Here is a 16,988-nt window from a genome sequence, read left to right on the forward strand (position 1 = left end):
GCTAGCCAAGCCTTTTACAAAAGTAACCTGATAGCCCATCAATAGTTCCTGATTGACCAATGGAGAAAATAAAGCCACAGAATGATTATGGCCCAGCAATTCAGCAATAGCAACTGAAATGAAAATCACACCCCTGCAGCTCCACACCTGGGATTTATTGGGCTCTAGTGGCACAACTGTTTACCGAAGCATTAGTTATAACATTGAATACCTGGAAACACCACAAGTGTCTATGTACAGAGGAGTAGGTGTGCGAATTGTGCCACGATAACACAATGTAATCTTATGCAACTTATAAAACTATAATTTGGATTTGCATATGCTGATATGGAAATATATCCAAGATATATTAAGTGGAAAATGTAGATGTGAAATAGAATGTATAGCATGACCCCATTTGGGTTAATTATTTTAAAAAGGTAGATATTCCTGAAAGTTGTATAAGAAATTGTTTACAATCATTTTATTTAGTGAATGGCCAGGGGTTGGAGAAGGGAAAACTTATTTTCACTTTATATTCTACTTTAGTGTTAGACTTTTTAAAAAGAACATGTCCATAGTTTGCTTGCATTTTACAATTAAATTTTATTTATATACTTTCAAAATTTTAGTTTTAAAAACTTGTTTCATTTGTATATTCTTCTGCGTATGATTCAAAGTTCAAAGGTACAAAAGATTAAGCTATAAAATGCTAATCTCCCTCTTTCTCCATCTCCTGATCCTCCAACTCCGCTTCTTGGAGCACCCACTTTACCTATATTGTGTATATTCTTCCAGACCTACTCTATGCATGTTTAAAAAAGTTTTTTAAAAAAGATATTTTTATTGATTTGAAAGAGAGAGAGGAAGGGAGATGGATAGAGAGAGAGAGAAATATCTATGAGAGAGAAACATTAATAGGTTGCCTCCTACACATCCCCCACTGGGGATCAAGCCCCAAACCCGGGCATATGCCTTGACCAGGAATCAAACCAGTGACTTCCTGGTTTGTGGGCTGATGCTCAACCACTGAGCCACACCAGCTGGGCTACAAAAAAAAATTTTTTTTAAGTAGTTTTCTAATGACACATGCACCAGTAAACATGAATGCATGCTAAAACCCCTCTGACCATTGCTCCCCTCCCTCTCCCATTCCTATATTTATAATATTAGGTTTTAAAAAAGAAAGTTTGTTGTAGAAAAAACACACAACTTTTCCAAGTCTATTAAGCCATAAATAAAAGACAACAGTTCAAAACCTCAGGTTAGCCCATTACGTAGGGCCTGCACTGTGTCCGCAGGAAGTATAATGAAACCCATTTATGAAAAGTCACTGCAGAGTTTGGACTGAGTCTAGGTCCTGGGGAAGGCATGCAGTGGGTTAGGCACAGTAGCTGTTTACCAACCAGCACAGAAGCATCACAGCAGCGTAATAACCTGCTTGGTTGTACTGGGAGTGATACCACCTGGAGATGAGTGCCCAAGACTGCTGTAGGTTTGTTTCTTTGGAGATAACAGTCTGGTGGAGGAAAACACACCATTGCTTATTTAATTACAATTATACTAAGGAGCTGAAGGAAAAGCAAGAGCATCTACCAGGGGTCTGAAGCAGGTCATCAGTAAAAGAAGTCTTGTTTGAAAGGAGAGGATGAGGAGGAAATTAACTTGGAGAAGCAGTGAGGGCAGAGGTAGGAATGGGGAGCAAACTGCATTCCAGGCAGAGGGAACAGCATGCGTAAAGCCTTCACATGGTAGGTTTATCATGATGCAAGCAGAAGATTTGAGCACCCCTACCACAACCTTCTCATGGGCTCTCTGTCCCTCCATGTTTGCGTTAGGTGCTTGTTTTTTCTTTAGGAGAACTCTCCTCCCAGGTGGGTAACTAGAGATAGCAGCTGTAGCCTAGCTACAGGCTCCCAACCCCTTACATGAAGGGCAGGGGGTTGGTTGGTCATGAGTGCAGCACAGCATGTGCTTGGAGGGGCCCAAATGAGAAAGCTATAGAAAGGGGGGTGCTTGGTGGGAGACATGTGCCCCTCAGGATGTATGAGTTGGTGTAGTGACCTTTTGCTGCTACGAGTGGGCTGTTGAAGTGAGTCAGATGCCAGCTGAGCATGTGGTGAATTCTCTAGGCCTCTGGCTTTCCAATGACACTTGCCTTGCTGTTTGTTCCTGCTGCTTCCTTCGCTGCACAGTGGCCTCCAGCCTGCTTTTCTGAGAACGTGGGCTCCCCTCCATGGCGTCTTCAAGGAATGCCCTCCCTGCTCCGACTGTCTTGCTGATTCCTATTGGCCTTTTAAGAAGTAGTTGAACATCACCTCTCTGGGGGACATTTATTCCTTCCTCAACTCCCCCAAGCTCAGAGTCTGGCACTTGACCCCCAAGTGTCCACAGTGCCTTTCACTTGCCCCGCACCTTGTAGTGACAGCGTCTGCCTGTGACGTCCATGATCTCCTAGGACACGTGCCGTTCAGGTCTGTGCTGGCTCCTCGTGGTGTTCAAGGGCTGGCGCAGCTGTACAAGAAGGCTCAGGAGACGTTTGTTGAGTGAATGGTCCGCAGACAAGCACCTTTCGGAACCCGAGCAGGTGATGCTGTGTGGACTGGAAGAACCTTAGAGCTTTAGTGGAGGGTCTGTTCTCTGCTGACCCGCATGAGAGAACGGGGAGGAAGCCATAGAGGCCCGGGTCACGGTGGTAGAGACACACTGAAGAGAGAGAGAACGTGATGTGGAGTGAAGTGGAGGTGGAGAGAAAGGGAGCACGCCGCCCGTGAAAGCTCCCTGGCAGGCTTTCTGCCATGGAAGCCCTCCTGCAGGTCAAGCCAGTGGGCTCATCTGGGAGAGTTTGCCCCCGAGGAAACATTTGACACTGTCTGGAGACATTTTTAGTTTCCTCAACTGGGGAGGTGCTACCAGCATCTAGTGAGCGGAGGCCGGGTCAGCCAGCCCCACGGCACGGAAGCATCCTGCACAGTGGACCATGGCTTAGCCACGTGTTGATGGCATAGACTAGGGCTGGATGTGTCAATGATGAGTGTTTCTAATTAATCTGGACATATGACCGTTGACATGCTACAGGATGTTTTATGACCAAAGAGCCTGAGAGGAAGTCGGTTTGTGGGCAGATTGCTACTTTGTTCATTGAAGCCTTTTGCCTTCTCTCACGGGGTTGACCCGGGTTAGGTAGGGTATACGGTCAGGGGGTGGGACAGAGAGGTACTCCGGAGGCAGAGGCTGCAAAATCCTCTGTGCTGCCCACTCCCAGAGCAGCCACAGTGGTGAAGCGCCATCGTGCACAGGCCTTTGACAGGCATGGGACTCCAAGGAAAACCAGGTAGGAGGGGGTCCTGATAAGAGGAAGGTGCTCTGGACTGAATGTTGTGTCTCCCTCAAATTCTTATGTTGAAGCCCTTACCCGCTTTGTGAGGGTATTTGGAGGTGAGAACTGTGGGAGGTGATTTGGTTTATGTGAGGTGAGGAGAGGGAGTTCCCCATGATGGGATTAGTGCCATTCTAAGAGGTGGCACCAGAGAGATGCTCTCTCTCCCCATGTGAGGGTACAGGGAGGAGGTGGCTGTCTGCAAACCGGAAGAGGGACCTCACCGAGAACGTGACCACACCGATCTCAGACTTGCAGCCTGCAGAACAGTGAGAACTGTTTGTTGGTGAAGCCACTCAGTCTGTGGTATCTTGTTATAGGAGCCTGACTGGATGAGACAAGGCCAAAGGACTGGATGGGGAAACTGTTTTTTTTTACTTTGCCTTTCCTAAATTTTCCTTCCTATGTGGGGGAAAGCCCAGTCCTTCCTTTCTGTGTGTTTCCTCCCTGTGAGTCTTTTTTACTGCTCATACCGAACACTACTTCTGACCCTTCTGATCACCAAACGTGTGGAGGTGTTTTTCTTTCACACCAAGCAATTCTGTGCAACAGAATTGGGTGTCCTACAGTTAACTCAGCTCTGACGCGATCTTCCCAGGGATAACATCAGATCTCATAGGTTAAGGGTTTAGTCCCACAAGATCTCCCCCCGCCCCCCACATACTTCAGGTGCCATTCACCAGCCACACACCTATGCTTCTGACCAACGGGCTATAGATTGGAGGTTCCAATGACTCCCTTCTTGGGTTCAGTTAATTTGCTAGAGAGGCTCAGAGCTCAGGGATGCTTACTTAGGTTTACTGGTTTACTAAAGGATTTGATAAAAGGTACAGGTGAGCAGCCAAGTGCAGGAGCTGTTGTCTCCATGGAATTGGGCTGTGTTGTGTATTCAGTACAGATGTGTTTGCCCACCTGGACACTCTCTGAACCCATCTTTTGGGATTGGTTGATAATTAACTTCCCCTTCTTCAAGAAAATGGGGGGCAGGGCTGAAAATTCTAGCTTCTCATTATGGTTTTCTCCTTCTGCTGACCAGCCCTCATCCAGTAGCTATCCAGAGCCACCTTGTCAGAGCAAAGGACACTCCTATCACCCAGGAGATTACAAGGGTTTTAGAATCTCTGTATCAATAAGGGGGTGGGGGGAAGAAATCTATGTGTATAATCTCACTGCAGCCTAGATGAAGGCAGGACAGAGCGGTTAGGATGCATGACTTTAAAGAAAGAGCACAGAGAAAATGAAAGTCTGAACAAGTAATGTGAAAGTGTAGCTAGCGAGGTGGGGTTGACCATGCAGTCTTTGGATGGTGAGAGGATATGAGAGGCAGAGAGCAAAGACTAAGAGGTGTGGAGTTCACTCATGACTCTGGCTAAGTATTTCTGAGCCTCAGTATCCTCATTTGCAAAATAGGCAAAAATAATAATCCTTCCTTGGCTAGACTGGTGAAGATTAGAAACCATGACCCCATAGCACCCAGCACAGACTGATAAAGCAGGACCTGCCACCATTGTCACCAGCATCACCACTCTTGGGCACCACAAATTTCAGTTTCCCTTCTCCAATTCAACTTTCTTCATGGGATATTGCATGGTGATTCAAAATGAGCAATGCAAAACCCAACCACCCTGATCAGTCCCACTCCCAGCACTTATTAGCTGTTTGACCTTACGTAAATGTCTTAACCTCTTGCTCTTTGCTTCAGGTCCCTTAAGTATAAAGGGGTTTTGAATATTAAACAAGGTAAAGCACATATAAGGCTTTAGCACAATGACTGGGTAATAGAAAGGACTGACCCTTGGGAGTCACATAGCACCATTTCCTCGGCATTTTTTAAAATTATTGCATCAGTTACAAAGACCCATCCAAATTCAAGGGGAGGGCCATAGATTCCACCTCTTCATCAGGAAGTGGCAAGGCTCTGGAAGAATATGTGAGGCTAGAAATACTCAGGGATGCTTACTTAGGTTTACTGAAGGGTTTGGTAAAGGGTACAGGTGAGCAGCCAAGTGCAGGAGCTGTTGTTTTCATGGAGTTGGGCTGTGTCGTACACCCAGTACAGATGTGTTTGCCCACCTGGAAGCTCTCTGAACCCATCGGTTGCGGGCTCGTTTCCGGTGGGGGACCATGCGGGGAAGGAGGGGGGTGGCGGATCGGTGATTCTCTCTCATCATTGATGTTTCTATCTTTCCCCCCACCCCTTCCTCTCTAAAATCAATTTTTAAAAAAAACATAAAAAAGTTTGAAAAACAGAATTTGCCACACTGAGATAGATATATGTGTGTGCGCGTGTGTATATATATGCATATGTGTAGACTAATGTTTGTATAATTATCTATGACATATGTTCATAATATATAAATATATGAATATATAAAACAGATAAATACTTTACAAGATAATACTGCCCTTATTACATGTGATATATTCTATTTTCTGTTCTATTCTTTTAAGAAAGACGTTCCTCACCAATCCACTCAATCAATTTCGTAGCACACTCTTGTGCCCTGGTCTGAGTCTTCCAGAAAGCCCTGGGCCAAGAGCAGTTTCCAAGAACCGCAGTGTCTGAGCCATGCCCAGAGGCCGGGGCAGCACCCAAGTTTCTGGCTAAGATTTCTGTAGCAGCAGCACCTGAGTGACTCCTAGTTCCCGGCCAGGGGGGAACTCAGGCCTTCTGCTCACACTCTCAGACGTCCTCTTCCTTTGCATTAACAGACAGTGGGCAGTTCTGAGACAGCAACCGGTGGGCAGATTATCTGGTTAACGGTGTGCAAAGGCACCAACTCCTGAGTGCAGCCACCCGTTCATGCTGGGGCCACACAGCCCCTTGGCCGTGCCAGTGCCTGCCACGCAGGTGCCAGCTCCTCCCTGTGACCCCTTGTGTCGCTTCCCGGCAAGAACCAGGCCCCTGACTGGGAGGTGTGCTGTGGCCAGCCAGGGCCTCTGGTTCAGCAGGTTGATATCCTTAGTTTTCTCTCTTTCATGGAATTGACGGATCCCCACCCACCTTGATTTCTCTTGGGAGAGCATCTTTGTGGCTGCAGCCTGGGCTCACTTTCTTAGGGGGCTTGTCTGGGTTTCTAGCAAGCTAGCTTCACGTGTTTAGGGACTTTGGTACTAATCAAGAGATTTAGGCCCACTTCTTGGGTGTCAAGAACCTTCTTGTCCACCGTGGTGCTTTTTAGCCAGGCCAGAGAAAAAGCAGGCAGGAAGCTGTACATAGGGGACAGGTAGGAGACCTTGTTATTAGAAAAACAGAATAATCAGAAAGTGCTCAGCTCCTGTGCTGGGCCCAGGTGTTGAGAGAGGAAAGCGCCCTGCAGAGGGGCAGGTCCTCAGCAGCGGGCCCTGCCCCTGCCCCCGCGGGCCTGCGCTCTGCCCGCTTCGTGATATAAAACCTCCAGCCTTTGGTTTTTGTGAGGCGTCTTTAAAGTGCTGGGCGTAAAAGGGAGTGGAAACGAAATGCTGGCGCAGTCACCTGGCAGCCTGAGATCAGGAGGCGACAGGAAAATGAAAACGTCAGGTTTGCGTTTCCACTGCTGGCCGCAGGCTTCGGTGGCACCTCCTCCCCTCTCTGCTCACACACCCTCCCCACTTCCTCCCTAGCCCCCACTTTTCCCACCACTCGGTGACTAGTGCCACCCTGGGCTGCGTAAGGCTCGCATTTTGTCAGAAGAGGTGCCAGGGCCGGAGCAAGGGAAGGTTCACTTGGGCTGCAGGGCCAAGAGCAGAAAGGACCGCCTTCTACAGACGCCGGAAGCGGGCTGAGTCTCCTTTCCTTCTCTAACACCAGGAAGACGTGGTTGAGGGGAGAGGCGGCCTGCTTCCTCCTGGGCTTCTCGGTCTGTGGTGCCCAGGACCCCCAGGCTGTGTGCCTTTGCATGTTGTGGCGCTGGAGCTGGGTGTGCCGTCCGGCTCTGTGGGCTGCCGGCTGGGAGTCATTCAAAGGGAACGGTCAGGGACTGGCCATTTTACTCTTTGGCATTGTTGACCTTAAAGTTTAGTGGTCCCTTCCCATTTGGGGGCCACAATGTCACAAGGGTCAGTTTGGGGCCCCGGGACCTGCTCATGATGGAGAGGTGTCCATCAGGGCCCCAGGCATCTGACATGTGTACACTCCAAGGGAGCTCCAGGCCTAGCAGGTGGTGGCCTGGACCTTCCTGTTACCTCATATAATGGCGCCATTTGTGAAATGTGGGTATCTCAGACCTATGGAAATGGAATGTCCCAAAGACACCGGAGAAGTTTGCTACAAGCAGTACTTTGTAGAATCGAGTTTCTAATGGTTCACAGCTCACTCATGTCTTTTATCTCCCTTGAGCCTTCTGTTGGTCATTTTGGGTTTTTGTAGTTGCTGGATTTTCTGAAAGTCAAGCCCTCATAGAAGCATTTTTCTATTCAGAGGCTTGAGGTGTACAGAAGACACATGGCCCTGGGTTCTGGGCAGACTGCATGACCTTGAGATGTAATTTCAAAATGATTCACTCAAACTGGAAAAATTCAGTGTGCAGTGAGCCCGTTACCTCAAGTTTGTTCCGTGGCCTCCCACAACACATGACATCGGGGTCATTTCCAACCTCCTTGTGGTTTTCAAAAATGCTTTCCCATAGTTTGCTCATCACAGCAACCACATAAGGTAAATACTGTTATATTCCTGCTCTGCAGAGGAAAAACGGAGGCCTGGCGGTATTAAATAATCTGTCCTAAGACACATGTAAGAGGAGAGGAAGCTGAGACTAGAACCTCAGCCTTCGAGCACTGGGGCCACGTTCTGTCCCCAGCGGGCACTGCCAGCCATTCCCAGAGCAGGAGACAGCTGCGGAGCACTTGCAGCTTCTGGCAGTGGCTCTCTGTCCTCTGTCCTAGCTTAGTGTCCAGTGTCCATCCTGCGTGTTAGGTCCCGAGTTTCTCCTTGTTTGGGACCTACCTCATCCATGCAGCCCTCTGCTTCCGCTCCCCCCAGGCTCTGTGACATGCCCTCCTTGCGTGCCTGCAGAACACCAGTGGGGTATTCATTCAGCATCCCAGGGGCCCAAGGCAGCTTCCCAGGCTTCAAAGGGGCAGTCAGACCTGGGTCCTCGGCCGGCCGGCTTCAGGAAGTCAGAGGAGAGATTGTGGTTGTTTTCTGGTAGACAGGCAGGTCTGTGTCTCACCCCAGGTACAGCTTCTACTTCACCTTGTGACCAGATGACACAGTAAGGGCTGGGGTGGGATGGACCCGGGATTGGCTGTTTCCATGGCTTCCTGGCACTCATGTCTTCTGAATTGTAGGGCCAGGCAGTCTGGGCCGTGGCCTGTCTTGTATGTGACCTTCTTGGCTCAGAACTTTGTTGTAGGAGGCACAGCGGAGGCCAGGGGCAGGGGAGAGAGCTGGAGACCCAGTCTCGGCTCACTCACCTGCTTCCCACAGTGTACAGCTCCCATCAAACCTGGTGACATGGGCCTGTGCCTCGACTGTGAGCAGAGTGGCCCAGCCCTGGCCTCTTTCTGGAAAGCACTGGTGAGCATAGCTGTCGTTTAATTGTAATTTCTAGAAGAGCCACACGTATACTCCTTCCAGCTGGCTTTCTGGTGGGATTTGACAGGGGCCGTGGTGGGAGAGTTCAGGTCAGGTGATGAGCTTTTATCAGTCACATACCAGCTTCAGCAGTTTTACTTTTCAGATGCATATTTCAAAATTTATTTGATCTAATATTTTTAGTTAGATCAGGAATAGTTCATTAGCGCGTTTGTTTTTTCCTGAAGAGAAGTGTTTCTCACTGTGCCGTGCATATTTCCACAAAAGTCGGGAAGCTAATTTTATGGCTTAACTAAGAAAATAAAGGTCTGTATTTAATATGTGAAAATAGAACATGCATGGGGTGGAGACCTTGAAGCTTTTAGACCTGAACGAGGACTGTGACTTTGGTTTACCTCTCTGAGTAACCCCACAAGGGACTTTAACAAGCTCACAATCTTCCTATTTTTTTTCATGAACAAATTTTTTTTCCAAAAAAAATTTTGAAGTTGAGGAGTGTCTTTCAGTGAGAACTAGAAGACTTGCTAGACAAATTCAAGAAGAACTATAAGCACTTCCTCCCCCGCCCCAATTTTTATTGTGGTAAAATACACATCATATAAAAGTTGTCTTCTTAACTTTTTTAAGGGCACAGTTCAGTGATATGAAATACCTTCTTAATGATGTGCAACTATCACCACCATCCACCTCCAGCACTCCTTCATCTTATAAAACTGGGGCTCTCAAACCAGAAACAATAACTCCCATTTCCCTCTCTCTCCAGCACCTGGTAGCCACCATTCTACTTTCTCTATGGTTTTGACTATGTACCTCATGTAAGTGGAATTACATAATATGTGACCCTTTGTGACTGGCTTAATTCACGTAATGTAAGGTCCTCAAGGTTCATCCCTGAGGACAGCTCGTGCTGTAGCGTGTAACAGGATTTCATTTCACTTTAAGGCTGAATAATATTTTATCTATCACTTTTTTAAAAATATTTTTTATTGATTTCAGAGAGGAATGGAGAGAGGGAGAGAGAGAGAAACATCAATGATGAGAGAGAACCATCGATCAGCTCCCTGGACACACGGCGCTTTTTGAGTGCCAAGTTCATTTCCATGCACTCTTCCTCCTGGAGGATATGCATTGAGAATGGCATTCGATGTAGAAGAAATAGCCAGGTACAGCAAGCTGGATTTAAAACAGTTCCTGGGTGAAATTCCTAATCACACACAGTCTACCCTGCTGGCTGAGTTCCCAGAATTGTCAACCCACGGTTAGGCATTCCCACCAGAGCACCTCCTGCTTCCCCTAGGCCTAGGAGAAAATTCTTGCTGGGAATCCCTGCCCGCTGGCTCCTGTGGCTGCCAGGAAAGCCTTTTTAGTTTAAACAAAGGACCCAGCCCGCTGGTATCTGGGTGAACACAGGCTTCCTTCTGAGATGGAAAGGATCTGGATCAAAGGGCAGTGGGTTTCTTTTCCTCTCTCCTTGTTTCCTTCTCTCCACCTGAAACAGCTGGTGACTCACTTGCAAAGGGTCAAGTATAGACATGGAAGCATCTCTGCTTTTTGGGAGGAATCTACTTCTGTATCAGGAGGCATTATTTAAAATAGATGCCAAATAAGTGGGGGGATGGGGGAGGGATGTATTGGGGAGCGACTGGGATCGGAGCTGTGGAGGGAATGGAGACTCACTGCTAGCACCCGGGGACACTAAGCCTCACTTAGTAAACCTCAGCGTCCTCCTCTGCGGGTTGTGCTCTCCCAAGTCCCTTACAGCCGTACGGTTCCTGCCAAGTCCTTCTTTCCCGAGAACCTCGCTGGGCAGCCTGTGTTCCATGGGCCGCTGCTTCCACTGGGGTTTTCACGCATCACAGAGCATCAAAGTGAACTTGTTCTTTTTATGTTGCCAGACTTAGCATTGATTGCAGCCCTGATTAAAGAAGGGGATGATTAGAGGAAAGGGAGATTCTGTATGTTTGCCAGTGTTGGTGCCTGTATGTTTACGTGTGTTTGTACCTGTCCATGCATTGTGTTTGTCTTATGTATTTACACGTGTGTTTTGTGTGTGTGTTTGTACATGTGTGTGTTTGGTATGTATGTGAGTGTGTGAGGAGGCCTGTGTGTGTGAGTGTGTGTCTGAACACGTGTGTAGAGAGGTATAAAGGGGGAGGGGTCCCAACCAATCCCTAGTATTCTGAGAGCCTGTTGATTTATTTGGCTCTGTCCTGGGGTATATTTCTCCTGAAAGGAATTATAGGTCAATCATTTCAGATTTTGCCCCTTGGTGATTCCCAGAGGAAGAAACCGGATATTGATCTGCCCATCACATGCTGCTGCTGTTGATTGACAGCTCTGGAGAAAGGCTGCACTTGCCCAGCAAACCCTTTGGGACTCTCATTAGAGACCCTCCTTCAGCAGGACAGGCTTCCAGCCCAAGTCCGAGGAGTCCCCGCTGTGACGGTCCTCCTGCCAGGGCTCGGAGCAGGGCAGATACTGCAACATGCTGACTGAGCACAGAACGATTCTTTCCACCTGCCTCTCAGAGGGGAGGCTAATACAGCAGTAGTTCGTGTGGAGAGAACAGATCTCATGGGTGACATGTGCCTTTTGTGCAATTGGCAAATACAGGGGTTGGGGTGGTAGAAAAAAGATTGATGCGGCTTTTCTGAAAATACAGGTGGATATACAGTCTCCTGCTGAAAGGTAATTAAGTACTTCTTTTACTCAGATTTTTATATGCATGTGACAACACCAATGGAAAAAAAGCTTCAAAAATGATCCATTATATAGATGTACTGCACTTTCTTTAATTATTCACAATAAAAATGTTCTGTCTACCCCTTATTGAACATTCGCTGTGTGCCAGGCACTGGGCTAAGAGTTTTATATACATTATGATTCTTTTTTTGTTTTAGTCATCACTGGAGGATATGTTTATTGATTCTAGAGAGAAAGGAAGGAAGAGGGAGAGAGAGAGAGACACTTTGATCAATTGCCTCCCGTATGCACCCTGACCGGGGATCACACCCACAACCTAGGTTTGTGCCCTGATCAGGAATTGAACCTGCAACTCTTTGGTGCATGGGATGATGTTCTAACCATCTGAGCCACACAGGCCAGGGCTATCATTCCTATTTTTAGATATCTAGGTTGTATCCAGCCTTTTCTTTCTTACAAATAGTGCTTAGGATGTCTTTGCACATCACTCTTTGCCTGATTTATGACATCCTGTTTAGAGTGGATTCCTCTCAGCACAGTCACTGGGCATGGAATTAAAACAAACACTCTGCAAACACCTTGCAGCACTGCGTCTGTGCCACATTAGACTCCCACACGAAGGAGGCGCATGCCTATGCCTACTCCCACCTAAAGACTCTGAAAAATCACACTTTTGTTGACCTAGGGGCACCAGACTGCTGCATCAACAGAAGTCCCAGAAGTTGAGATAAATATCCGACAAAGTTTATGCTAGGAACTTGGGAAAAGAGACAGCAGCCCTCTTCCTGGGTTTCCATGCTGCGAGTTAGAGGCATTGCTTTGGAAAGGGGAAGCGTGCCTTTCTTCCCATGGAGCCGGGTGTGTTCAGGAGGGCTCTGGGGCCGTCCGCTCCATGGCAGCTCTTCTTCCCTCTGCCCTTCCCTGCCCTTCCACTCGGCTTCCTTGCAAGCCGCTCTCAAGCTGGAAGGAGGTGGGGTGGATCTTCCCCTCAGAGAGGCCTGAGAGCCTGGGCCACACTTGGGACCTGAGCAGGCGGAGGCCCTCCCCCTCGGCAGGTTGACTGCTGTTCCCTCTCCCTCGGTCTCCCTGCCTGGCCTTGTGTGGCATGCCCTGAGCTTGGCTGTCACCTTGTAGAAGGGCTATATGGATAGATGGGAGGATATATACTTGGAAACAAATCTGTGTATACAAAGAAGCTAGTGGCTGAGCTGGCCTTGGGTTTTCTAGTGGAAACCGTGTTTTCTCCATCCAGACCTAGTTTAAATGCATGGGTTTAGTCCATGCTAGCTAAAACATATGTACTGAGTGCCTTCTCTGTGCCAGCCATTGTCCCAGTCACTGGAGACAGGACAGCAGACATGGAGCTCACACCTTTCATGGGGAGAGGGAATACTAAAGGAATGACTGCAGCCCCTCAGCTGGCCATAGGTGCTGTGTCCAGGAGCGGAGCAGGGCAGGATGGAGAGTGATGGGGAGTGGGGTGAGGGAGGTGCTGGCTTCCCTGGGTGATCAAAGAAGGGGTCTCAGTGTTTCAGTAGAGATTTGAAGGAAGCTGGGGAGTGAGACACGAATGTTTTGGGGCAGTCCCAGGATGAATGGTCCAGGTGGAGGCAACAGTAAACCCCAAGGAACGGGAGTGTGTTTGGCAAGTTCCTCGACAGTGAGGAGGTTGTGGGCAGGAAGGGCATGAGCAAGGGGGAGAAGTCGGAGGAGGGAGACTTGGGGCTGTGGAGGAGGAGGCACTGTGACGGACTCAGGGTTCAATGTCATATGTACTGCTGTAGAGCCCTTGGAAGGTTGATAGGGTGATGTGATCTGACGTTCGAAGAGGCTGGCTCTGGCTCTGGTTTGCATTCGGCAGGGGTGGAAGCAGGGAGCCCAGCAGCTGCTGCCACTGTCCAGGTCGGGGAGGATGGTAGCTGGGCAGTGAGAAGTGATCCATTTGGGAGCACACACTGTAGGGAGGTCAGATGCCAGTCACCTTCACTCCGTCCCTTGGGAGCAGAGCTCTGGCTGGTGGAGGCCTGCACATCTTGGCACCCTTCCTTCCCCAGGGAAGAGTAGGAACCTCTTCTGTTCCCTCTTTGGAATATTGACCTCCAGGTATCAGTCACAGTTTTTACTAATCCCGCATCCATGTCCTTTTGGAAAGATGCTCACCTCTCAAATGGGCACGAATCTTTCCTTTCAAGCTTTTTCTTCAACAGGAAATGCAGTGGCAGTCCAATGCGACAACCATCTGTTTCTTTTCCTCCATGCCAAGCCTTCTGCGGGGGGCAGGGAGGGACTTAAGAAAAAAACAAACAAACACAAAACCAGGAACCACCTGCTGGAGTTCCCCAGCCGTGTACACCGTCTGACCAGGAAACACTGAACAGACAATCATCAGGATGTATTTCAATGTCTGTCAGCTTCAGCACCTGTTTGACTTCCTTCTAGGGCTTTGCATTATTGATAATATTAGTAGAACAGGGCTGGAAACATTTCCCAGGCTAACAGGAAGGCCTCACCGACCAGTGCTCAGGAGACCGTGGTTTTTGTTCCACCTGCCAGATGTGTGCCTACTAGTGTTCGTCCCCGCTGAGCCTGCTTCTTCATCTTTAACACGAGTCCTAGACAGCTTGATCCTTAGATGCCTCTCAGTTCTAACATCTTACAATTCTAAGTATGAATGAGAAATAAGGAGCAGAGGTGACTGATGAAACCACTACCCTGGACTTTAGGAAAGAGAATCTTTCAAGTGGTGGCCCAGTATGAATTTAGGGCAGGCTCCTGGGTGCCACCCTTTAGGGCCTCCACATTCATTATTTGCAGGATATCGGAAGCTGTACGATTTGACTCATTCTGTTAAGGAAAGGTGAGCCAACTGTAGGCTGGACATAAATCTTCTTCCACGCAAGGAGAATCGTCTCTGATGGCTATGTATTCTGCACAAGGATCTAATTTGATCAGTCATGTGTCCACCAGGCTGTGTGTCTGGCTTGGATTTTTGAGTCTCAGAAGAGAAATTAATGAGAGGACAATTACCCACCCAAGAGATGGCTGTTTTCTCCAGTTCCAGCCTTCTGTCCCCTGCCCCCCATTCCCTGTGTTGTTATGATTTATAGGCTTGCCTATCCCCTGCAGTGGCTTTGGTGTAAGGTTTTACCAAGTAAGCAAGTGGCTGGCTCCCAAAGATGACATGACAGCCTTAGTCCAGGCTGAAGCCAGGTAGGCCCGATGCCTTTCTCTCTTCTTACCCACAAGTCAACATGTTCTCCTAGGCATAGGAGGAGGGAGACAAGGATTCACCTGAAGAAAGTCCCTTTCTGCTCTTACTGCGTTTTCCTTTGCTAAGTACTCCTGCTGCATATTGTGTGAGATTCATTTGTATGTTGGTGAAAGTGTCCCATGTTTTCCAGAATGCATTCTTACTAGAACGAGTGGGTGTGTTCTACACTGAGGGGAGGGATTATACTATTTCAGCGTAATCATTTCCCAGCAGGTTTCCAATCCAGGCATGCATTATTGTTTCAATGATGATGTGGTGACTGATAGTGTTATTCATGCTGTGGTTGAAAGAACCCGTGTTCCGGCAATTCTTTTCCTGCTGCGTTTATGAGAAGCCGTCCCTGGGCTCAGGGCTTTGTTGCTGTTTTGAGCCTGCCATTGTTCTGGGTCTTTGTCTGACAGGCTGCGTGATGCAATGGGAACCCTCCGTGCTAGGTGACGCCGTCTGCACTGGCAGCATTGCTGCGTTGGTGAACAGAACTAGTACTTCGTGTTTTCAGGTTAGTTCTCTGGCTTTGTTCTTGGAACTGAGTTAAATCAATTGGACCAGTCAGCGATTGTCAGGTTCTTTGGGGAACTATTTCTAGACTTAGCCACTGGAAGTAGGTAAGACAATGTACCCAAGCATGGAGTAGTCGGATACTCTAGAGCAGTGGTTCTCCACCTTTTTAATGCCGCGACCCTTTAATACAGTTCCTCATGTTGTGGTGACCCCCAATCATAAAATTATTTTTGTTGCTACTTCATAACTGTAATTTTGCTACTGTTATGAATCGTAATGTAAATATCTGTGTTTTCCGATGGTCTTAGGCTCTACAGCAGGTTGAGAACTGCTGCTGTAGAGCCTAAGACCATAGGAAAACACAGATATTTACATTACGATTCATTAATAGTAGCAAAATTACAGTTATGAAGTAGCAACAAAAATAATTTTGTGGTTGGGGGTCACCACAACATGAGGAACTGTATTAAAGGGTTGCAGCATTAAAAAGGTTGAGAACCACTGCTCTAGAGCAAGCATGTCAAACTCAAAGGCTAACATGGGCCAAATAAACAAGGTTTAAGTTTATGTAGACCACAAAAAAACAAAGGCTTCAATTTTCATAGAAACGTAAGTTTATTTCCATAGAGACATGCTGAATGCAAAGGGCTGAAATAAATGATTAATCATTAAAATAAAATAATAGAACATTTTAATAAAAATTAATATTTTTTCTTGAACATTAACTTACCAAACACTGAATAACTGCACAAATTAATAAGCATAACGCAAAAAAACTATTTTTCCTGTTCTCCAAAAGGGAAATATTTCCTGTTGCGCACACCAGACAAGTCAGTACAAGACTAATGACGTGGCAATCGGCTGCTAAAATATTCGCTGCTAGTATTAGTGGAGAGAAATGGTGCGCCTGCGCGTAAGGCGCTTAAGGGAAATGAATGCAACACGATTATAGTAATCAGTCATTAGCGAACGCTGTAGTTCGTCATTAATAATTATGTGCAACAGGATATTGTAAAAATTAAGTTATGAAATTTTTATTAAAACGTTTCTTACATACCGTTATATTGGCTGGGCCACAAAAGTATTCGTTGTGGGCCACGAGTTTGACATGCTTGCTCTAGAGTACAGAGCAACCTACCATGTGCTTACTGAGCACGTTGTCTTTCACAGTGCATGTGTATAATTTCTATAAAGAAATTGACTACCTTACACATATAATACCTTAATAAAAAAGTGAAAAAAAAAAAAAAATAAAAGGAACATGTTACCAACCCATGCAATAACATTGATGAAGCAAGATGCTGGAGTATATACTGTGCGATTCCATTGATATGAAACTCCAGAATAAATGAAACTATTCTATGGTAATCGAAAAAAAAAGAAAAAAGAAATTGACTACTTGATTTAATCCTGATCTTTCGTTAAATGATCATTGTAACTTAGAAGTGATGAGGATGATGATAATGCAATAGTTTGAGAAGTCAGTGGCAGTATCTGAGCTGGGTTCTTCCCTGGGCCCCATTCATTCTATCAGCAAAGCCTGATCACACACTTATCTTGTATGTACTTCTCAAATCTGCCACTTTTCTCTGACCCCATCGCCGTTACCCTAGCCCATCGCTGCTATGCCATGCTTGGAC

The 16,988-nt window shown here is 47.2% G+C and overlaps 1 protein-coding gene and 1 non-coding gene across 3 annotated transcripts in view; one reads left to right on the forward strand and one right to left on the reverse strand.

Moving 5' to 3' along the window:
* GFOD1 (glucose-fructose oxidoreductase domain containing 1) overlaps positions 1–16,988 on the forward strand; it is a 106,670-nt gene that overhangs the window by 45,786 nt on the left and 43,896 nt on the right. The window lies entirely within an intron of this gene.
* Positions 9,365–9,429, reverse strand: LOC114233215 (U7 small nuclear RNA). The gene has a single exon (XR_003619358.2). It is a non-coding gene; the product is annotated as a U7 small nuclear RNA (small nuclear RNA).

This window comes from Eptesicus fuscus, chromosome 9 (assembly GCF_027574615.1).
Source record: "Eptesicus fuscus isolate TK198812 chromosome 9, DD_ASM_mEF_20220401, whole genome shotgun sequence".
In the NCBI taxonomy this organism is placed as follows: domain Eukaryota; kingdom Metazoa; phylum Chordata; class Mammalia; order Chiroptera; family Vespertilionidae; genus Eptesicus; species Eptesicus fuscus.